Source organism: Leucopleurus acutus (genome assembly GCF_964270905.1).
Source record: "Leucopleurus acutus genome assembly, chromosome: 19".
NCBI classification, from domain to species: domain Eukaryota; kingdom Metazoa; phylum Chordata; class Mammalia; order Artiodactyla; family Delphinidae; genus Leucopleurus; species Leucopleurus acutus.
The window spans coordinates 35,869,030-35,885,650 of NC_139161.1; the positions used below are offsets into that span (position 1 = coordinate 35,869,030).

Consider the following 16,621-nt stretch of genomic DNA (forward strand, 5'->3'; position numbering starts at 1 on the left):
ATGGGAACAGGAACATGCATATCAATAATTACCTGAAATGTAAATGCATTAAAGTCTCCAATGAAAGATGTAGACTGGCTGAATGGATACAGAAACAAGACCCATATATATGCTGTCTGCAAGAGACCCACTTCAGACCTAAGGACACATACAGACTGAAAGTGAGGGGATGGAAAAAGATATTCCATGCAAATGGAAATCAAAAGAGAGCTGGAGTAGCATTTCTTATATCACACAAAACAGACTTTAAACAAAGATTATTACAAGAGAGGACGAAGGGAAGATGGCAGAAGATTAAGACACAGAGATCACCTTCCTCCCCACAGATACACCAGAAATACATCTACACATGGAACAACTACTACAGAACACCTACTGAATGCTGACAGAAAACCTCAGACCTCCCAAAAGGCAAGAAGCTCCCCACGTACCTGGGTAGGGCAAAAGAAATAAAGAATAAACAGAGACAAAAGGATAGGGAAGGGACCTGCACCAGTGGGAGGGAGCTGTGAAGGAGGAAAGGTTTCTACACACTAGGAAGCCCCTTCATGGGCGGAGACTGCGGGTTGTGGAGGGGGAAAGCTTTGGAGCCGCGGAGGAGAGCACAGCAACAGGGGATCGGAGGGCAATTTGGAGAGATACCCATACAGAAGATCGGTGCCGACCTGAACTCACCAGCCCAAGAGGCTTCTCTGCTCACCTGCCGGGGCAGGCGGGGCTGGGAGCTGAGGCTCGGGCTTTAGTCGGAGCGCAGAGAGAGGACTGGGGTTGGCAGCATAAACACAGCCTGCAGGGTGTTAGTGCAACACGGCTAGCCGGGAGGGAGTCCGGGGGGAAAAGTCTGGACCGGCCAAAGAGGCAAGAGACTTTTTCATCCCTCTTTGTTCCCCAGTGTGCGAGGACAGGGGATTAAGAAAGCTGCTTAAAGGAGCGCCACAGATGGGTGCGAGGCACGGCTAAAAGCGCGGACCACAGAGACGGGCATGAGACACTAAGGCTGCTGCTGCTGCCACCAAGAAGCTTGTGTATGAGCACAGGTCACTATCCACACCCCCCTTCCGGGTAGCCTGTGCAGCCCTCCACTGCTACAGGATCCAGGGACAACTTCCCCGGGAGAACGCACGGTGCGCCTCAGGCTGGTGCAACGTCACGCTGGCCTCGGCCACCGCAGGATCGCCCCGCACTCTGTGCCCCTCCCTCCCCCCCGGCCTGAGTGAGCCAGAGTCCCCGAAGCTGCTGCTCCTTTAACCCCATCCTGTCTGAGCGAAGAAGGGATGCCCTCCAGTGACCTACACACAGAGGCAGGACCAAATCCAAAGATGAGCCCCTGGGAGCTGTGAGAACAAAGAAGAGAAAGGGAAATCTATCCCAACAGCCTCAGAAGCAGCAGATTAAATCTCCACAATAAACTTGATGTATGCTGCAACTGTGGAATATGTGAATAGACAACGAATCATTCCAAATTGAGGAGGTGGACTTTGAGAGCAAGATTTATGATTTTTCCCCCTTTTCCTTTTTTTGTGAGTGTGTATGTATATGCTTCTGTGTGAGATTTTGTCTCTATAGCTTTGCTTCCACCATTTGTCCTAAGGTCTATCCATCCATTTTTCTTTGTTTTTTTAAAAATTTTTTTCTTAATAATTGTTTTTATTTTAATAACTTTATTATATTCTTTCTTACTTTATTTTATTTTACTTTATCTTCTTTCTTTCTTTTTTTTCTTCCTTCCCTCCTTCCTTCCTTCTTTCCTCCCTCCCTCCTTCTCTCCCTCCTTTCTTCCTTCCTTTCTTTCTTTCTCTTTCTTTCTTTCTTTCTTTCTTTTTTCTTCCTTCCTTCCTTCTTTCCCCCTCCCTCCTTCTCTCCCTCCTTTCTTCCTTCCTTCCTTCCTTTCTTTCTTTCTTTCTTTCTTTCTTTCTTTCTTTCTTTCTACTTCTACTTCTACTAATTCTTTCTACTTTTTCTCCCTTTTATTCTGAGCCATGTGGATTAAAGGCTCTTGGTACTGCAGCCAAGAGTCAGTGCTGTGCCTCTGAGGTGGGAGAGCCAACTTCAGGACACTGGTCAACAAGAGACCTCCTGGTCAACCTAAGATATATCCTGGTCAACCTAAGATATACCGATATATCCTTGTAAATGAGTTTAGCTACACACTCCCCTGACACTGTCTAGTAACTCCATCAAACATTTATTATTTACTATGATTTCCTTTTCTAATTCAGTCATTCAATACAAATACATGCACACATGCAGTAGTTAGGATAACTGGAATTTTTTTAATGTAAATTTACCGATATAACTACCACCCATGTAAACTTCTCAGTCTTTCAGAGATAACATGGAATCCACCTAAATGTATTTTCCCTTTACCATGTATGGCAGCAAAGAAAACCAGTTCTGGCTGTTGTTTTCTCTTAACATCCCTTTATATGCTTCTCATCTGCACTTCTTCACCAGAGGCCAGTAAATGATAAATAAGAAGATCCATGCCAGTGATTGGCATCAATTTACAGTTAAAGTTTCATTGTTTCTCTAACATATCAATAGATCATTAATTGAGAATATGGGAATATAGCCTTCTAATGCAGTTCTCAGGGAAAAAGGTAATAAAGCTGGTTAAGCAGAATGATCAGTACATCACCAAGATTACAAAGTAGGAGACCCCATCATCCCTCCATCTCCCCACAAAGATCACCAATATTTGATCCCCAAAAACACTCTGTTTTTGGAGATCTCAGGAGTCCACTTTAAAAACTTAAGCAACACAAAATTAACTTTAAATAGATTATAACTTAAACACAAGGCCTGAATTTGTAAAACTTCTAGAAGAAAACAGGAAGAAATCTTGATATTGGTCTTAGAAATGATTTATCAGTTGTGACACCAAAATTTCAAGCAACAAAAGCAAAAATAAATAAGTGGGGCTACATCTAACTAAAAAGCTTCTACACAGCAAATGAAACAATCAACAAAATGAAAAGGCAAACTATGGAATGGGAGATAATATTTGCAAACCATATATCAGGTAAAGTGTTAATATCAAAAATATATATATAGAACTCATACATTTCAATGGCAAAATAACAATTTGATTAAAAATGAGCAAGTGAACTGAATAGAGTCTTTTACAAAGAAAATATACAAATGGCCAAGACGTATATGAAGCAGTGTTTAACATCACTAATCATCAGGGAAATGTAACTCAAAACAACAATTAGATAGTACCTCACACCTGGTAGAATGTGGTTTATCAAAAAGATTAGAAATAACAAACTTTGACAAAGATGTTAAGATAAGGGTACCTTTGTGCACTTTTGGTAGGAATGTAAATTAATTCAACCATTATGGAAAACAGTATGGAGTTCCTCAAAAAGTTAAGAGTAAAACTAGCATATGATCTAGCAATCCCACTTCTGGGTATATATCCAAAGGAAACAAAATCACTGTTGTGAAGAGCTAGCTACACTTCCATGTTTATTCAGCATTATTCACAATAGCCAAGACATGGAAACAACCTAAATGTTAGTCTATGGATGAATTAAAGGGAGATGTGAAACTGTAATATTATTCAGCAATAAAAAGAAAAAAAGAAAAAGAAATCCTGCCCTTGGTGATACCATGAATGGATCTTGAGAGCATTATGCTAAGTGAAATAAGTCAGACAAAGAAATACATATACTGTATAATATCACTTGCATGTGGAATCTAAAAAAAGCCAAACTCATAGAAACAGAGAGTAGAATGGTGACTATCAGAGGCTTGAGAGATGAGGGAAATAGAAAGATACTGTTCAAAGGGTACAAACTTTCAGTTTTAGGATGAATAAGTTCTGGGGATGTACAGCATGGTAGCTATAGTTGACAATACTCGACAGTTGCTATGGAAGTGGAGCCTTAATGTTCTTACCATAACAACAATAACAATAAAATGACGATTATGTGAGGTGAAGGATGTTTTAAATAATCTTATTGTGGTATATACATTTTGCATTACATACATGTGTCAAATCATACACACCTTATTATATGCGACATATCTCATAAAGCTGGAATGAAAAAAGGAGTGATGATGTATTAGTAGCTTATCATGGCAATATCAGTTGCCTTCCTCCTAGCCCTATAACTTCCTCTTTGGTTCCTCTATATCATTATAGGGTTGTAAACTAGCAGAAAGTGTCTTTAAAATTGTGACCTTTAATAAGAATTTCAAACATATGAGTTAAGTTTTAGAGCTTTAAAATAAGTCACTATAAATGTGTTTTATTAAAAAATAAAATAGAAAAATCATGAGGAAACAGTGAAGAACTAGAAAACAATGTAGCAATCTAATCACACATTTGTTTCCCTTTAACTTGAGGTTTTTAACCATTAATTAACCTTAAAAATGAATGTGTACTGTATATAAATGTGTACGCAGTGCAGTGTTCTTAAGTGAACCAGTATTCTGACAGTAATAATTAATGAGTTAATAGCTGTGGCTATTTTAGGACAGTTTTAAAATATAATTTTGTGCAGAACATACAGGTTTACTGGTAAGTAGAAACTCATAAAATCTTAAATGAAGAAGGGAATTTGAAGAGCATATAATCCTTGGCAATACAAAAGCCTATCCTCAGTAAAATGGCAGTGCCTATCATGGTACTTGGCACCTACTTGGTGTTCAGTAGTTACTTGCCTAATATTTCCTTGCTGTGCTAGTAACATTGGATTATTACTACAATGATCTCATAGAACTTTCAAAAAAACCTGAAGAGAGTCAGATCTGTTTTTGGTGAACTTTTGCCAGTTGGTGGAGATTGCTGCTTCCCTTACTATGAATTTTCACCCAGATATTTTAGAATTATTTCTAAAATTTATTCAGCCCTGATCATCAAAACAAACCAAGAAGTCTTTATGTTTTCTGCCAATTTTCCCTCTTTCACATGTCAATTAAAATTAGTTAGAAATATTTAAAACCCTCCCTTGGCACATCTTCCACCAGTCGTTCTTCTAAAATTTCTTGAACAAGTGGTTCATTCTCAGTCTCCAGTTTTTCATTGTCTCTCATGCCTTGTGCTCACAAGTAACATCCTCAACATAGCCAGTTATCAAAGTGATCTCTCTGAAATAAGCAGATTTTACATTTTTTTCTCTCCTTTAAAATGTCTTCTTTTGAAACCTCATTACTTTGTAATGTTTACTTTAATAAAGCATCTTAAAAACCACCTTCCTTGTATTATAAAGAATTTTTAAAAATAAGTATGCCTTATGATTTCAGCATTGTTTCTCCCTTACATTTGATGCTGTCTTGCACATCACATAGCCTCTTTCAGAGCTCTCAAACACCCACACACTCACACTACCTTTTTCCTGGAAAAGGGTCAGATTTTTAGTTATAAGTAATTATGAAGACTTTTCTTCAGCAAAGATTCCCTGGGGCTGACAAATAGTCTTACAGCCCTAATTAAATTATTTTATGGTAAATCTAATAACTATTCTTGTTTAGGTAAAAAACGTTTGGGATTTTTGCTTTTAAAAAACTTCAAAATAGGAGGAGAGTTCAACCAACCACAAGGACACATATATAGAGCATGATCTCATTCCTTAACAACTAGGTAGGATTTAAAAAAAAATGTCTTAATATCTAATTTAAGATAGCAGACAGTTTAATACATTTATCATTCATTAATAATATTGCTTTGAAATATAACAGAAGAAATACACAAATGAAATAAATCCATAAATCTGCTGTAAATTCAGAATGAGTCCCATCAACAAACTAAATGGTAGAGAACTTCTTGAACATGGAATGAAAATAAGGCCAAATGCATACCTGAGCTCCTTGAAATCCTATTTGAGTTAAAGAAGAGACCGTCAAAAAGGAGTGAATTGTTTTGCATAAGAATTCCAGAATAATTTAAAAATGAGAGGTAATGGGGCAGAAGAGAATCAACCATAGTGTAGTCAGCAAAGAAACTAATTAGAGAGATGGAAACAGTTGTATGAATCTTTTATTATCAGAAGTAACTTCTGTCACCACTATTTGCCCTCAGGATAAATCACAAATATAGCCAAACCAAATGAAAAACAAACTGAAAAAGTAGCCTGAGATTCCTAAGGATACTTAAAATTATGAAAGCACACACATAGAGAAGACAATCTACCCACATTTGTATACATTCAACTGACCAACTACTTGTTGATCTCACTTCTGAGGTTTGAATTTAGCTCTTTCATGGATACCGTGAGAAATCTTTTTAGTGTGTGTTTCAGAGTAGTTTTCTGTCGCTTGGATCTTTAAGAACAGTTGCTCAGGGATATATATATGTATATGGAATTTTATACTGGGTTGACATTATGCAGAGGTGATGAGACAATTTCTCCTGCCCACCCAGATTCCCAGATGGGAAATTATCAGCAGAGACAATAAATGATTTAACTGATCCTGTAATTAGATGGATCCATATGCACACTGAGGATGAAGTGTGGGAAATAAATAACAATGGATTCTATGAAATGCTGAACTTTCATTTTATTTTACATCACAACTAAGTCTGCTATGTTGCCTAAATTCATTTCAATATTTTAAGACCTTTATCAGGAAAGAGTAACACCCCAACTATTGGAAGAAGACTGGAAGGATCCACAGAATTTAGCAAGCCACTTAATGGCCCAATGACACTGAAATATCACTCAGAGTTAGTAAAGTTAACAATTGTCCCCATCTGCTATCACTCATTGTTTCTCAAAATATAATTGTAATTAAACACAACATGATCTGAAGGACTGAATGAAGACATGAGTGAAGAAGAAAAAAGATGTATTTAGAATAAATGAGAGAAATTTATCAATATATTCTCTAATAATTTGGGTTAAATATGTGGACTTAGATTTTATGGGCACAAATCTAAGACAGAATGAAATAATTTGGGGTTGGGCTGAATTGATGTATGTGCAATCACCAGAGGTTCTGTATTTCACATGCTTGTTGGAACCTCCTTAGTCATTAAAACACATTCCAAATTTGCAACACAATCAGAACCGAACAGTGACCAGAAAGCCTTTGAGTGACTGAGGGTGAAGGATCCAATAACTGTAGGCAATAAAAAAGCTGGATGAGATCTTTAAGAATACTTAACATCTCACCATGTCTGATGGTCAGTTTCAGACCCTTTCCTCTTGATCAAGTGAAACAATTGACCAAAATTTTTTAAATAGAGTTCTCCTGTTTGTCCTCTGTAGGCCTGGAACATCTATGAGACATTTGTAATTTCTGATCTCAGGTTGAGTGTAATGAATCTTAGGGTCTTGTTCCCAAGTGCTAACTGTTAAATGCCATTAACAAAGTGAGTACAGTCATTGTAAAGACAGCACTGTGGCATAAAAATCAGGGTTCAGTGAATAGTCTGACATCAAGAGATCTCTTGATAACCAATCAAGGATTCACCAGGGACAAAATCAACAATTCACAAGTCCCTAAGACAAAGGGCTCACTTGAGTTACCAGGCTGTGTAAGGAGCTCTTTGCTGGAAACTGCCCCTAGCCTGAAACCCCTTTTCTTGTCACTTTAACAAAGCTACATTGTAACTAACTTTTAAACCAGGTACCCTCATGCTCTACTCATCTCCAGCTCAAGCATGCCTTTTAAATCTTTTAATCACACAATACCTTGCTTAACTTGTTGGTTCGTTCCACAGATCAAAGAAGTGGAAGTGAAGAATAAGTAATTAACAGATGACAAGGTTCTTCTTTAACTTCCCCTTCAGTAATCTGAACAAAGTGTGTGACCAAACTGTGTGAAGAACCTAACATCTAGAGGAAGATCACAAAGAGTCAACGAGCCTGCACACAAGCCTGCACACAGTGAGAAATGGTGACAACTCTGACCTCCTATCTCAATGATTAACTGAGATTACTTTCCTGTTTCTCTTTAAAAGTTTCATTACTGGGCAGAATTTTCAGAAGTGGTTTTGGGAAGATGCTGAGTCCACCATCTCCCCAGATATCCAGCATTCTAAATTAAAGGCATCTTTCGTTTCTACCATTTGTGAGTACTGATTTTGTAAGTGACAAGCAGTGGAACCCGTGTTCAATAACAGCTGCAGACTCAGATCTTTCCTCTTAATTTCTAGTTGTGAGTTAATTTTATTTCTCTGTATCTCAGATCCTTTCAAATTTCTCCATGGCCACTTATCTGGGTAGCTCTTCATTGAGAAAGAAAAATGTCCCACCTTTTGAATCCTAGAAATGGTAAAATACTAATCAGAGTCTCAATTTATCAGTCAGAATGAAGGTTTAGAGGGACTGGGTGATAAATAAAGTTCTTACTTGGATTCACATTATCATAGGCCCAGAAGGACCCAAGCCAACGCTTCAGGTCTCTTCCCCAGTTACTGTGATATGCTAACAATAAAGAACATCAACAACCAGCAGAAACCTAGCTCCATGAAGTTAGCATAGGGGCTAATAGCAAATTGAAGTCATTGAATGTTCTTCTTTATGGACAGAAACAGTAAATCCAAAAAATATTTCAACCTTGATAGAAATGCAAAGATATCTTGGTAGACTTGAATGACACAGAGGTGACAATTCCAAATAAATCCCCACTTATTTCCTGAGTTTTTTACTGTACACATGATAGACGGTTCTTCAGACCAATGGGATTATGAACACCATCATGGAGCAAATTAATAAAGCCCTTACAACTTATTATGAAATTTTTGATCTGGCAAATAAATTTTTCTCCACATTTTAGTTAATTTTCACCCTGGTAGAACAGCAGGATACTATTTAAATCATGACTCAAGTATTTATCAATTATTTTCTTTTTCTATCACAATCTAGATAACAGGTATCCTGACTATCTCATCATCTTTAGGAAGGCCTTCTCTCTGCTATATCAAAAGTATTATGTTATGAACTAGAGACCTGGATTAGCAGATACTCTAGATGTAAGATACATACACTATATAATTAGAATATTCATCCTTGGAAAACCTGCCACCCTGTAAACTTTCTGACAAATCTAGTGTTCTTAAACATGTTAGGATATAGCCCCCAGGAAATATTGTACCCTGCACCACCTTTAACTAAGAAAATGATGGAGTACCTACATACCTACATGGAACTCTGGAATTTGGGGACAGCAAAATCAGTGGAGATTATATATATATATACATATATATGAATATATATATGTATATATATATATATATTTAATCATGTATGCTAACAAATTCGAGTAGTTTCATCATGATTTAAAGAGTTGCAATTGGTACTATTCTTAGTGACTTGTAAATAGTGACATTTCAAAAATGAAAATGCTATATGCTTCTTTTTAAATGTAGCCCACGGAATCAAAATACCGTAATAAATTGATACCCACCATTAAAGGTTTATAAAAATACACGGGAAGGGTTTCCATTAGCAGTCACAAATGTTACATTTCTCTTTATTCTTCTTGAACTTGTATTTGTATTCTGCTTCCCTTACAGAATTGAATCCTAATATATCTTTTATGCATGAATAAGTTTATTGAGTACTATTATGGTTTTCTGCTATGAAATATTTTAGTATATTAAAAAAAACTGTGACTATAAGACTCTAAGCATTAGATGATCCCTTCTATATCAAGTCATCATAACAAGTATAATTAGTTGCCTCCTTAGCACACATAGACAACATGTCTCATCATGATGATTATAATTAACACACAACTGACCAAATGACACAAACATATGAGGGACTTGGATAAACTATGAAACATATATAATTTTATTAAAACGTAATCTCTTAATGACATAAAGATGCCATTTTTTTCTAATAAGTTTAGGTGTCTGTGAAAGAAAAACACTACTGCAAAATTGAGACAAGCCTCAACATTACTTTTGCGCCTCTTTTTTTTTTTTTTTGAGATTTTTGTGCAGAGAAAGATTATTCATATGGACAAGGTGGAATCAAAGGAATTTATTCTTTGTAATGTCAATGAGTTTTTAAAAACACTTCTGAAATATCAGTTTTCAAAACCAAAAAGACCAAATATTATCAAAAACTCTTCTTAATTATACATCAACAGGCAACACAATTATGCCCTCCTTCAATGTTGTTAACAGCAAATAATTAGAAACCTCATTGTTTGCAAAAGAATATTAAAAAAAAGTTATTATAATAACTCATTTTCTGAATTTTGGAGATAAATATAAAGAATTAAAAATAGTTAAAATGACTACTGATTATAGCTTTGTTTCTTTCACCTAGGTACACCATAGTTCAACCTGATATAGACAGAAAAAGTTAAGAAAATTGCAAAAGTTGTTCATTTCAAAACAGTCTTTTAAAAACATTTTTGATAATTTTTTATATCATCAAGTGCATTAAATATATTTTCTTCAAAACTTTAGAAATACATTCTTAGTTTATTCAATATATGGGGAAAAGACCACATGAAGTAGAAATTGATTGCTTCTCACATGTTCTGGCTACAGGCTGGCATCCTTCTATTTAGTTGAGTAATTTTTCTGACTAATTGGTGCTGATACAGTCCTAAATACTTACTCTCATTTGACCTAATTACCAAACTAGTGCACACTATCAGTCACTTTCAAACTAATATGTTATTAGGTAATACCATGTCACTTCAGAATTCTAAATCTGAGGAAAGGAGGAGGAGGAGAGAGAGAAGAAGGGGGAGGAGAAGGAGAAGAAAGGGAAGATGGTAGAAGGAGAGAAGGGGAAGAAGAGAAGGCAAAGAGAAAAGGAAGAAAGCAGAAGGCATGGAAGGGAAGAAGTAAAAGAAGGGAGTTTGGGGATTGTTTGACAGTAGGTTTGTCATCCAGGTGAAATAAGCTATCATCTATATTTCTTACTAATGCTTTCTTTGTTTTGATTTCACAGTATACACCACTGGAAAAGATTCAATTTTTTGACCTTGGACTGGGGAAGGAAGACTTGATGTTGCTAAGCAAAACCATCATTCTTCTTACCACTCCTTACTATATGTGAATTCAGGTAATACTAATCCATGCAAAAATATCACATTTATGATGTTACTCTTGGATTTTAGCCAAAACGTGTACAGAGAAACCTTCTACAGGTTTCTGGTTCTGTGATTTAAAAAAAAAAAATTCTCACATACCAATATTTGAAATTGTCTCATTTTTTTAGAGTCCTCCAAATAATAAAGCATAGTAAGATTTAGGATTAGTAACAGGTGTGAGTTTTTTTAAATATGTAAAAAGGGCTTTCATAAATAGAAAGCTGGGAAAGGGGGAAAATGAGAATCTTCTTGATACCTCAACAAGTTTAATTTTTTAGAGTCATATGGACTGTTCTTCATAGTGGCTGTGCCAATTTACTTTCCCACCAACAGCGTAGGAGGGTTCTCTTTTCTCCACACAGTCTCCAGAATTTATTATTTGTAGACTTTTTGATGATGGCAATTTTGACTGGTGTGAGGTGATACCTCATTGTGGTATTGATTTGCAATCCTCTAATAATTACTGAGGATGAGCATCTTTTTCATATGTTTTTTTTCCCATCTGTATGTCTTCTCTGGAGAAATGTCTATTTAGATCTTCTGCCCATATTTTGATTGGGCTGTTTGTTTTGTTTGTTTGTTTGATATTGAGCTGCATAAGCTCTTTGTATATTTTGGAGATTAATCTCTTGTCTGTTGTTTTGTTTGCAAATATTTTCTCTCATTGTGAGGGTTTTCTTTTCATTTTGTTCATGGATTCATTTGCTGTGAAGAAACTTTTAAGTTTAACTATGCCCCATTTGTTTATTTTTGCTTTTATTTTCATTATTCTAGGAGGTGGATCAAAAATTATCTTACCATGATTTATGTCAGAGAGTGTTCTCCCTGTGTTTTCTTCTTAAAGTTTTATAGTATCTGGCCTTACATTTAGGTCTTTAATCCATCTTGAGTTTATTTTTGTGAATGGTGTTCGGGTGTGTTCTAACTTCATTCTTTTACATGTAGCTGTCCAGTTTTCCCAGCACCACTTATTGAAGAGACTGTCTTTTCTCCATTGTATATTCTTGCCTCCTTTGTCATAGATTAGGTGACCATAAGTGTGTGGGTTTATCTATGGCTTTCTTTCATGTTCCATTGATCTATAGTTCTGTTTTTGTGCCAGTACGATACTGTTTTGCTGACTGTAGCTTTGTAGTATAGTTTGAATACAGGGAGCCTGGTTCCTCCAGTTGTGGTTTTCTTTCTCAGGATTACTTTTGCTCTTTGGGGTCTTTTATGTTTCCATAAAAATTGTAAAATATTTTGTTGTAATTCTGTGAAAGATGCCATTCTTTGATGTCATTTTTAAAATGCCACAGTTTGATAGGGATTGCATACAATCTGTAAATTGCTTTGGGTAGTATAGTCATTTTCACAATATTGATTCTTCCAATCCAAGAACATTGTATATCTCTCCATCTGTTTGTGTCACCTTTTATTTCTTTCACCAGTATCTTATAGTTTCCTGAGCACAGTTTTTTGCCTCCTTAGGTAGGTGCAGTCCTAGGTATTTTATTCTTTTTGATGCAATGGTGAATGGGGTTATTTCCTTAACTTCTCTTTCTGATCTTTCATTGTTAGTGTGTAGGAATGCAAAAGATTTTTGTGTATTAATTTTGTATCCTGCAACTTTACCAAATTCATTGATAAGCTCTGGTAGTTTTCTGGTAGCATATTTAAGATTTTCTCTGAATAGTATCATGACATCATGGTCATCTGCAAACAGTGGCAGTTTAATGATTTTCTAATCTGGACTCATTTTATTTCTTTTTCTCTTCTGATGGCCAGCTTCCAAAACTATTTTGAACAAAAATGATTAGAGGACATCCTCATCTGATCTTTCTGCATCTATTGAGATGATCATGTGTTTTTTATTCTTCAATTTGTTAATGTGGTGTATTACATTGACTGATTTGCATACATTGAAGAACCTTGCATCCCAGTGATAAATCCTATTGATCAGGGTGTATGATCCTTTTAATGTTGGATTTTTTTTCTAGTATAATGTTGAGGATTTTTGTGTCTACATTCATCATTGATATTGGCCTGTAATTTTCTTTTCTTGTGATATCTTTGTCTGGTTTTGGTATCAGGATGATTGTGGCCTTGTAGAGTGAGTTTTGGAGTGTTCCTTCCTCTGCAATTTTTTGGAAGTGTTTCAAGAGGGTAGGTGTTAACTTTTCTCTAAATGTTTAATATAATTTGACCATGAAGCTATCTGGTCCTGGACTTTTGTTTGTTGGAGGATTTTAAATCAATTTCAATTTCAGTACTTGTGATTGGTCTGGTCATATTTTCTCTTTCTCCCTAGTTCAGTCTTGGAAGGTTATATCTTTCTTAGAGTTTGTCCATTTCTTCTAGGTTGTCCATTTTATTGGCATATAGTTGTTTGTAGTAGTCTCTTATGATCCATTGTATTTTTGCAGTGTCAGTTGTAACTTCCCCTTTTTCATTTTCAATTTTATTGATTTGAATCCTCTCCCTTTTTTTCTTGATGAGTCTAACTAAAGGTTTATCAATTTTGTTTATCTTCTAAAAGAACCAGTTTTTAGTTTCATTAAACTTTTCTATTGTTTTCTGTATTTCTGCTCTGATATTTATTATTTCTTTCCTTCTACTAACTTTTGGCTTTGTTTTTTCTTCTTTCCCTAGTTGCTTTATGTGTAAGAATGGGTTGTTTATTTGAGATATTTCTTGTTCCTTGGGGTAAGATTGTATTGCTATAAACTGCCCTCTTAGAACTGCTTTTGTTGTGTCCCATAGGTTTTGGATTGTTGTGTTTTCATTGTCTTTTTTCTCTAGATATTTTTTGATTTCCTCTTTGATTATCTTCAGTGATCCATTGATTATTTAGTAACTTTTTTTTTTAGCCTCCATATGTTTATGTTTTTACAGTGTTTTTTCCTGTAGTTGATTTCTAATCTCATAATGTTGTCATCAGAAAATATGCTTAATATGATTTCAATTTTCTTAAGTTTACCAAGACTTGATTTGTGATCCAAGATGTGATCCTGAAGAATATTCCATGTACACTTGAAAAGACAGTGTATTCTGCAGCTTTTGGATGGAATGCCCTATAAATATCAATTAAGTCTCCTGTTCTAATGTGTTATTTAAGGCTTATGTTCCTTATTTATTTTCTGTCTGGATGATCTATCCTTAGGTGTAAGTAGGGTGTTGAAGTCACCCACTATTATTGTATTATTCTCGATTTCCCTTTTTATGGCTGATAGCATTTGAATTATGTATTGAGCTTCTCCTATGTTGGGTACATATATCTTTACAATAGTTATGTCTTCCTCTTGGATTGGTCCCTTGATCATTATGTAGTGTCCTTCCTTTTCACTTGTAACAGTCTTTATTTTAAAGTCTATTTCATCTGATATGAGTATTGTTACTCCAGCTTTCTTTTGATTTCCATTTGCATGTAATATCTTTTTCCATCCCCTCACTTTCAGTCTATATGTGTCCCTAGGTCAGAAGTGGGTCTCTTGTAGACTGCATGCATAGAGTTTTTGTTTTTGTATCCATTCAGCCAGTCTATGTCTTTTGGTTGGAGCATTTAATCCATTTACATTTAAGGTAATTATCAATATGTATGTTCCTATTGCCATTTTCTTAATAGTTTTGGGTTTGTTTTGTAGGTCTTTTTCTTGTTCTTCTCTTGTGCTTCCTGCCTAGAGATTTTCCTTTAGTATGTGTTGTAAAGCTGGTTTGCTGGTGCTGAATTCTCTTAGGTTTTGCTTGTCTGTAAAGCTTTTGATTTGTCTGTCAAATCTGAATGAGAGCCTTTCTGGGTAGAGTATTCTTGGTTGTAGGTTTTTTCCTTTCATCACGTTAAATATGGCATGCCATTCTCTTCTGGCCTGCAGAGTTTCTTCTCAAAAATCAGCTGATAACCTTATGGGGATTCCCTTGTATGTTATTTGTTGCTTTCTCTTTATGCTTTTAATATTTTTTCTTTGTATTTAATTTTCATTAGTTTGATTAATACATGTCTCATCATGTTTCTCCTTGGATTTATCTTGTATGGGACTCTCTGCACTTCCTGGACTTGGGTGACTATTTCATTTCCCATGTTAGGGAATTTTTCAACTATAATATCTTCAAATATATTCTCTGACACTTTCTCTTTCTCTTCTTCTTCTGGGACCTTTATAATTCAAATATAGGTGCATTAAATGATGTCTCAGAAGTCCCTCATTTCTTTTCATTCTTTTATCTTTATTCTGTTCTGTGACAGTGATTTCCACCATTCTGTCTTCCAGCTAACTTATCTGTTCTTCTGCCTCTGTTATTCTGCTATTGTTTCCTTCTAGTGTATTTTTCATTTCATTTATTTTATTGTTCATCTGTTTGTTCTTTAGTTCTTCTAGGGCTTTGTTAAACCCTTCTTGTACTTTCTTGGTCTGTGCCTCTATTCTATTTCCAAGATCTTGCATCATCTTTATTATAACTATTCTGAATTCTTTTTCAGGTAGATTGCCTATCTCATCTTCATTTAGTTGGTCTTGTAGGTTTTTACTTTGCTCCTTCGTCTGCAGCATATTCCTCTGTCATCTCATTTTGTCTAACTTACTGTGTTTGTGGTCTCCTTCCTGCAGGCTGCAGGGTCATAGTTCCTCTTACTTCTGGTGTTTGCCCCCTCGTGGGTGAGGTTGGTCCAGGGGTTTCTGTCAACTTCCTGGTGAGAGGGACTTGTGCCTGTGCTTTTGTAGGTGAAGCTGGGTCTTTTTTCCTCTGGTGAACAGGGCCATTTCAAAGGGTGTGTTTTGGGGTGTCTGTGAGCTTAGTGTGATGATAGGCAGCCTGTATACTGATGGGTGGGGCTGTGTTCCTGTACTGCTGGTTGTTTGGACTGAGGCTTCCAGCACTGGAGCTTGCAGGCTGTTGGATTGAGCCAGGTCTTGGTGCCAAGATGGGGACCTCTGGGAGACCTCATGTCAATTAATATTCCTTGGACCAGGAATTCTGTGGTGGTCTAGTGGCCAGGACTCAGCACTCCCACCATGAGGGCTCAGGTTTGATGGCCATCTGGTGAACCAAGACCTCAGAAGCCATGTGATGCAGTCAAGAAAAGAAAAAAAAAAGGAAAAGAAAACAGACAATGAAAACCAAGTCAAACAATAAAACAAAACCAATGAAACAAAAGCAAACAAACAAAATGTAAAGAAGACAAAAAGAAAACAACCAATGCAAGAAAAAAACCCAAAACTAAAACAAACAATAAAAACAAAACTAAAAAATACAAAAAACAAGAAAAACAAAGAAAACAAAAAATAGACACAGAAAATGACAACAAAGCAAGAAAAGGGAAACAGATTAAAAAACAAGACATACAATAAAAGCAAAACCAAACAAAAATAAAAAACAGAAACACAAAAACACAAAGAAAACAACCAAACAAAAATACCAAAATACCACAAAAGCAATCAAAACAAAACTAACAAAAACAAAAAGAAAACAAAAAAATAAACACACATAAATGACAACAACAAAATAAAACAAAACAAAACAAAAAACAGAAAAATGAAACCAGAAAAGAAAAAAAAATTTAAAAAGCAAAAAAGACAACAAACCCAAACAAAAATAAACCAAAAAACTAAAAATAGACAAAAAATATATTTTAAAA

General features: G+C 35.6%; 1 long non-coding RNA gene across 1 annotated transcript in view; it reads right to left on the reverse strand.

The window, feature by feature from the left end:
- Positions 1 to 1,604: 1,604 nt before the first annotated feature.
- Positions 1,605 to 16,621, reverse strand: part of LOC309975409 — a 367,911-nt gene continuing 352,894 nt past the window's right edge. The window contains exon 2 of the long non-coding RNA XR_014326943.1: positions 1,605 to 1,938. This is a non-coding gene — a long non-coding RNA (uncharacterized lncRNA). The remainder of the gene's footprint in view (positions 1,939 to 16,621) is intronic.